Here is a 7824-nt window from a genome sequence, read left to right as displayed (position 1 = left end):
CCAGTGACACTGCCCTCTACAGCTAAGATGCTGAGCAACAACTCGACCTGGAGCTGGGCTGCCTTGAGTCCCTGGTGACGGTGTAGGCAGTGGTTTGCCATGGGCTACTGTGTTCAGCCAGCAGCCACTGTGAGCAGCTGTCCAGAAGCCAGCGACTGATCTGCCTCACCAGGGAAGAGCACAATGATGGTGCTAACTTGGGCCAGTGAAGCGACGTCCTCCACAACTAGACTGAAGAACAAAAGGACAGCAACTTGTCTGTTCCCCTTCCCCCAATTCCCCAATAAAATCCTAAAAAAAAAAAAAAATTATTTTGATGCGACCCACGCACCAACCAAGCATTCCTGACTCGTCAGCCAGGAGCCCACCGAAAGGGTACCTGAGAGGACTGGGTGGGAGACTGGAAAAGAAAGAGACTAGAGACGAAAGCTGGGAACAGGAGATCCACCGAATGCTGATGGCAGAGAATGGCCTCATTTATTATTTGTATACAGCTTTTATGGCAAAAGTAACTTTCGTAGGGTAGGAGGGTTTGGGGACCTTGAGGGAGTAGCCCCCTCCTCTCAGGGAACAAATTCCTCGGAAGCAATCTTTTCGAAGAGAGACAAAATGAAGTATAGCAAGCAGAAACTGTTAACAGGATGGCATTCCACTCTGTAGCTTTCAAGGCTGTTGCCATTTTCTCCTCAGCAGCCAACCTTCCCACACTGCTCACCCGGGCCTGAGAGCCTGTCAGCCTGCCAGCTTTCAGGCTTAGCCCTTACTGCAGACTTCTGGCTCCCTACATCATCCCCTTTTTTATTTATTACTTAAAAGCAGACCTCTGATTTACTGAGGCTGCGGTTGGCCTCGCGGCGGCTGTGTCTGGCTTGGGTTGTCCTCCTCGAGGAATGGAATCTTACCCGTCATGGGCTAACCAGCCATCTTACGACTGGTGCCTGTCTTAGGTTGTTCCTTCCTGGAGGATCTTACCCGTCATTGACTAACCAGCCATCTTATAGCTGGCCCTCTACGACTGTGCCTGGCTTGGGTCGTCCCTCTCCCAGGGAACTTACCCGTCTTTGGCTAACCAGCCGTTCTGTGGGGCCAAGCCTCGCAGAGCCCAACCTGGGGGTGGAAATGGAGCATGAGCATCTGATACAAAAGAGCTTTGTTAGAGGGTGAGCAGCGGGGCCATACAGAGAACTAACAATGCTGTGGACGGGGATATTTAATCTCTATCATGAGTCGTGTGCGACGAGCCTCTAGGCTAAGAGCTTGAAGGCGAGATTTCAAATCTGCTTGGCGAACTGAAACAAAGCACAATATTAGAAGCAAGAGAACCACAATCCCTACTAAGGTCCAGGCGATAATCTGGACAATGGAAATTGATCTGAACTTGTTAAATGTGTTAATTATATCTTTAGCTAGATCTTTTGGGTTAGTAATATCCAGTTTGTTATCTTGCATAGTAATAATCTTTTTGTGAAGCAGGTTGAGGTCAATGTTAAGATTTGTACTATGTCAAATATGTCCTCCAACGCACTAAGGCGGAGCTCAATTTTTGTATCTATATCTTCTTGAGTGTGGAGCGCTGTAGAAGCATTTTGAGTAAGCTGTTCAACATAATCTGCTGTTTTGATAGAATTGGTTAATCACAGCAGCTGTGATTGCCGTGGCTATGATAGAAATAACTGCTGCAAGTCCTGTTATGATGAGTCCGACTACCCATTGTTTTCGGCTTAAACCTTTGTTTATTTCCTCGAGGGCTTGTATCCCTGGATCATCATACCAGGATCCCTCAATAATGGTGGGAATTACAATATAAGGTGGTTGGCGTAAGATTAGAATCCCTTGCCCTTTGTCTTGTGGACCAATAAAATTGGTGATATGGCAATTTTGACAAGAAATATTATAGATAGATTTAGCTATATTGATTTGGAAGTTTCCAACCAATAATACTTCTGGGGCCTGTACACAGGCCGTGATGGCATATGATTTTGTATTTTGTTGTGGCTAGGCAAAGTCAAAATTAGAAAGATTTACATAATCTGAGGCTGCCCATAATCTCCAAATTTCCCTTTGTATTGAAGCTTATTTGGAGCTTATGATAAGAACAGGAGCAGCAAAATGTCCCAGGAATAAGACACTTTTGTCTGTATATTTAACAGACCAATCATAGATTATAAAGGAGTATTGTGTAATTGATGTATGGTAACGATGGGCTGTCTACAATCCCTCCATTGTATACTTTTGTGTGTATCTGGGACAATGTTGTTACAGGATGGAAGTGGCAAGGGTGAGACATTTCCCCAGCTGAATCCACCACTCAGGCCCGTAAAGGACACTATTGTATGGTATTTATGAAACATCAGGGCCCCGGTAGGGGGTTTGTAAAGCTGGGAGTCTCTAGTCTTATCAGTGTTTATAACTGTGCCTAGCAGGAGGCACCTTGGTACTAGCATGTGGGAGGCACAAAGTGGAGGGTTATGGGTTAAACCAGTATAATTAAAAGCAGCCCGTTGAAGCTGCATGTATTTTATTTCTCCCTCTAAAGGGTATGAAGTGTTGACCCACACCTTAAGGGTAGTCTCATTCCAGGTTGTGGGAATGACTGTTGGTGGGTTGGGATATGTCCAATATGTGTCCCCTCCCCGTGTTATACTTACCTGCCATAACAGAATAACCAGCATTGTAATCAGAAGTTTATTAGGCTCAACCTGATCCCAGGTCCGGACCGTCACTCTTTCTCGCCTTCTTGGACTGTTGGCTCTCCAGTGTCCCCATGATGTTGCTTGACTAGACATTCCGGGAGCCACCGAGAACCATCCGCTGTCCTAGGAAAAAACATAGACATTCCTCCCCCACACAAGGACCAAATCTAGTCCTTGTTAGATAAAATTGCCCATTGTAAAGACGTTGTAAAGAATTTAAAAACTGTGAAAATTTGAAATTTTAAAATTTCAAAAATGGATTTAGTTAAGGTTAGTATTTTTGGTACCCAAGGAATACCTATAGTCTCCCCCTTTTTGTTTGATTAATTAAAATGTTAGGGATAGATGGGTACATGTTTTATGTTACCGTAGCCAAGTCTCTATGATTGAATATAAGAAAATGATTAAATTATACTGGTGAATTTTGAAGTGAGAAAATTTTAATGCCCATGATGTTGAGAATAATTTTGTGGAGCTGGTCTGCAAGATGGGTTAAACATAAAGCTAAAAGTGAAAATGGACTAAAGATATAAATGGGGGGAAAAACCTTTGAAATGTCAAAGTTCACTAAATAATGAAATGAAAAATGAACCAGAATTTAAATATCAATTTTTACTTACTCTATTTATATAGATTTTAAATCAAAATTTCCAATTATGGTATGGATGTGATGAAATACACATACTTATAAACAAATTCTGGGTGTGTAAAGTATTATACTACAGTGTATCTATGAAGCAACATTTCAGTGTATGTCAAGGGCATTTAAAATGCACTATTGTCATATAGGACCAGAAAAACCTCTTGAAAAAACAATTTGGCAAGGTCAATCAAAATCATATGTTTTTCCATTTCACTCAACAATTTACTTCTTGGAAATTATTCTATGGAAAACTTACATGTGTTTAAAGATATATGAACAATCTACATGTTTGAATCATTTTTTACAGTAGAAAAATACTGGAAACAAATTGAATGTTCATCAAAAGTGCTCATAAAAATACTGACATACATGCGGTAGAAAACCATGCAACTTAACAACACTAAGACATGTCTGTATGGTGATAAGGAGCAGATAACTAAGCTAGAAAAGAAAAGGAAAGGAAACAAAAGGTTAAAAAAGGTATGATTAGTATGCTAACACTTATTTTTATCTTTTATGGGAAATATGTATACCTATATCTTGTCTGTGCAAAAACTCTCGGAAGGATTCCCAAGAAATTGGAATTAATGGCTGCCTGTGGGGAAAGAAAGGGCTTTGGGGAGCCCAAACACTGGAGTCTTACTTTTTGTTGTTTATATTTTTTATTTGATTTGATTTTTTACCATGTGCATGTATGACATGTAAAATAATATCAAACTACTGTTAAAAGTAAATTTTAAGGTGGCTATGTCACTTTTATACCATTTTTGAAATTCTACTCAAAGAAAATTACCTGAAAAGTAAAATATTGGTAATTTATAAAATAGACAAATACAGGAATATAAAGCAGTCATTAGAATTAAGATATCATATTGCTTTTAATCATATTGAAAAACCATGGTTCATGTATTCATCCATGCAATATATTTTTACCTAGAGCCTATTTTATGTGTTAGAACATAATGCTAAAAGGCAAAGGCAAGATACAAAATTACCTCTGTATGATGTAAGCTACTTTAACAGAAAACAGAAAAATGAAAGTAAGTAAACCAAATATTGATATTTGTTATCTGTTGGTGAGAAGATTATTGTTAACATAACATAATTTGGACATGCTTATTAGACATACAAGTGGTAATGACAAATCGCTGCTCCAACCCTTCTATTCAGAGCTGACTCTGTCTTTCTTTATTGCTTCTCTGTGGAATATTTCCAAGAGCAAGAATTCAAGAGTCATTCATGAATAAAAGACATTGGTTGTTGGTGGGAGTCTCTCTCTAACCAGGACCCTCAGCTGAACTTACACATGCAACCTCCTTCCTATTTCAGTTTTATGGACAGGCACTGGGAATGAGACACCATGCCATGGATGCCTCCACCAGTGTTACCAACAGTTCCAGCCTCCAGATTTCCCAGTCCATCCTCTTGGGTCTCCCAGGCATTCATGAGTGGCAGCACTGGCTCTCCCTGCCTCTGGCTCTGCTCTACCTCTCAGCTCTTGGTGCCAATCTCCTCATCTTGATCACCATCCAATATGAGTCTATGCTGCATGAGCCCATGTACCATTTCCTTGGCATACTGGCAGTCATGGACATGGGTCTGGCCTCCACCATCATGCCCAAGGTACTGGTTATCTTCTGGTTTGATTCCAAGGCCATCAGCCTCCCTGAGTGTTTTGCTCAGATCTATGCCATCCACGGCTTCTTGTGCATAGAGTCTGGTGTCTTCCTCTGCATGGCGGTGAACAGATACATAGCCATCTGTCACCACTTTGATACCCCTCCATAGTCACTGAAGCCTTAATGGCCAAAGTCACAGGATTCATGGTGCTCAGAAATGGCCTGTTCACCATCCAGTGCCTGTACTGGCTGCCTAAAGACTCTATTGCTTCAAGAATGAAATTGACCACTGCCTGGGCTCCAATGTGGGGGTTATCAGCTTGACTTGTGATGACATCACTGTAAACAAATTTTATCAGCTGATCTTAGCATGGATCCTGGTTACAAGTGATATGGCTCTGGTTTTTTTCTTCCTATGCTCTAATCCTTCACACTATGCTGAGGCTGAACTCAACAGAAGCAATGACCAAGGCTCTGAATACCTGGAGCTCCTCCCACTTCATCCTCATCCTGTTCTTCAACACAGGTATCATTGTGCTATCTGTCATACACCTTGCAGAGAAAAAGATTCCCCTTATCCCTGCACTCCTTAATGTGCTGCACAATGTCAGCACCCCTGCTCTCCACCCCATGGTCTATGCTGTCAGGATGCATAAGTTCAGACTGGGCTTCCAGAGGCTGCTTGGGCTGGGTGAAGATGTATCTACCAAGCAACTCAGCTTTAGAAGGCCATCAACGTGTTAGGAAAGGAAGAGGTTTTAGCTCTGAATAGACCTGGATCGTAATCTGCCTTTATCTCTCATTGGGAAAAAAATGGTCAATAACATCATGAAACTGTCAGCCTCACTAACTGAAACAAAATTACAATGAGATTTCCTATTACTAGAAATAAGAGTAGAAAAATGAAATGTTCCTGACCACCCAGAGATTGACACTCTTATGCGCCACTACCATGCTTTGAGATATGATGTACAGGTGGAAAAATTCATCTAATTGTGTGGGAAATTTTTCTTCCTAGGAAAAGAAGAATATGGTCCCAGAAAATTCCCTAGAAAAGTAGTTCCAAAAAACAATTAATTAAATCTCAATTAACTTTTACCATTTGTACATCTAACAAAAATACACACTTTTGTGTACAAGAAAAGTGTTCATTCTGTGTTCATTGTGTACCTTCTCTGAGCCTAATACACAACTCTGTGCAAAATAGATGCTTAATAAATACTTTATTCATGATACAGTCAGTCAGGAAGCAGGCATAACATGATCTGCTGAATCCTATGTACCAAAGAAAATACCCTGGACCATATTCTGAAGAATGACCTCAGGAAGTCTGCATATGATTTCACCTTAGAGAACAACCTCTCAGAAGCAGCACTGGGACCCAAGCAAGGTCAGAAACCTTGAGCTCATACACTGTTGGTGGGAATGTAAACTGGTGCAGTTGTTTTATAATACAATCTGGCAACTTCTTAAGTGATTGAGCAAGTTACCATATGATCCAGCAATTCTACTCTAAGACACACACCCAAGATAACTGAAAATATGTCCACACAAAAATTTGTACATAAACATTCATAGCAACATCATAATAGGCCACAAATGAAACCAACCCAAATGTGCATCAACTGATGAATGGATAAACAAAATGTGACATATCCATACAATGGAATATTACCCAGCCAGGAGAAGTAAAGAAGTACTGATACATGCTACAACATGGATGAACCTTGAAAATATTACGTTAACTGAAAGAAGCCAGAGAGAAAAAGACACATATTATGATTCCATTTATATGAAGTGTCCAAAATAGGCAAATCCATAAGCACCGGAAGCAGATAAGTGATTGCCATGGGCTAAAGTAAAGGGAAAATGAGGAACAACTGTTTAATGGGCTCAGGGTTTCTTTTGAGAGTGATGAAAATTTCTGTAATTAGAAATGATAGCTGTACAACATTATGAATGTAATGGAACTAAATTAAACACTTTAAGTGGTTAAAATGCTGAATGTTATATTATGTGAATTAAGTGCTTAATCCATTAAAAAAAAAACTTTTTTCTTACAATGTCTCTCCACTGCTCTCTACTGACAAAGTTCAGCATCATTTCAGCTGATAAAGTCACATTATTTAAAGGGCCCAGGTCCACTTTCACAGAGTAGGCCAAAAAATATGAATTTGTAATTTAGTCACAATAAGTTGATTACCAGCATAGTTCACACCTTTGACTACTTAGCTTCCATATGCACCCTTTTTTACACACATTTGAACTCCAATAAAACAATCAAACAAGTCAACTCATCTATTTTAAAAGATACAGCATCTCTTCATACACAGGAAGGAAGTCTACCTTTTCCTCCAAAATAACAAGATACACAGTCCCGGGGGGTCATTGTATGCATTGCTGGATATATTACCAGTTTCTCAAATTCAGTCAGAGTCCCGCTGAATATTCTATTACCGAAAGACTAAATTGTAACGTTAACTTCCAATAACTTGTACACGTATGCAGAAAAGAAAATGGTTAGCATATAGAAATAAAAGCTTCATATAAAAAGCAAATAGAGGGCCAGCCAAGCGCATTGGTTAAGAGCTGGCTTGGGACGCCAGAGGACACTGGTTCTGATCCCACATATGAGGGCCAGCGACACTGCCCTCTACAGCTAAGATGCTGAACAACAGCTCAACCTGGAGCTGGGCTGCCGTGGGTCACCGGCGACGGCGTAGGCTACTGCCCCTGCTACAGTGGGTTGCCATGGGCTACTGTGTGTAGCCAGCAGCCAGTGTGAGCGGCCAGCAGCCGCAGTTAGCGGCCGTCCAGAAGCCAGCGACTGATCTGCCTCACCCGGGAAGAGCGCAATGATGGTGCCAAC

The 7824-nt window shown here is 40.9% G+C and overlaps 1 pseudogene; it reads left to right on the top strand.

The window, feature by feature from the left end:
• Nucleotides 1-4578: 4578 nt before the first annotated feature.
• LOC109396526 (olfactory receptor 56B4-like) lies at nucleotides 4579-5968 on the top strand (annotated as a pseudogene).
• Nucleotides 5969-7824: the final 1856 nt, after the last annotated feature.

This window comes from Hipposideros armiger, unplaced genomic scaffold, assembly GCF_001890085.2.
Source record: "Hipposideros armiger isolate ML-2016 unplaced genomic scaffold, ASM189008v1 scaffold_525, whole genome shotgun sequence".
Classification (NCBI taxonomy): domain Eukaryota; kingdom Metazoa; phylum Chordata; class Mammalia; order Chiroptera; family Hipposideridae; genus Hipposideros; species Hipposideros armiger.
Note: the sequence above shows the minus strand (reverse complement) of the source record. Positions and strands in the feature narration are given on the sequence as shown.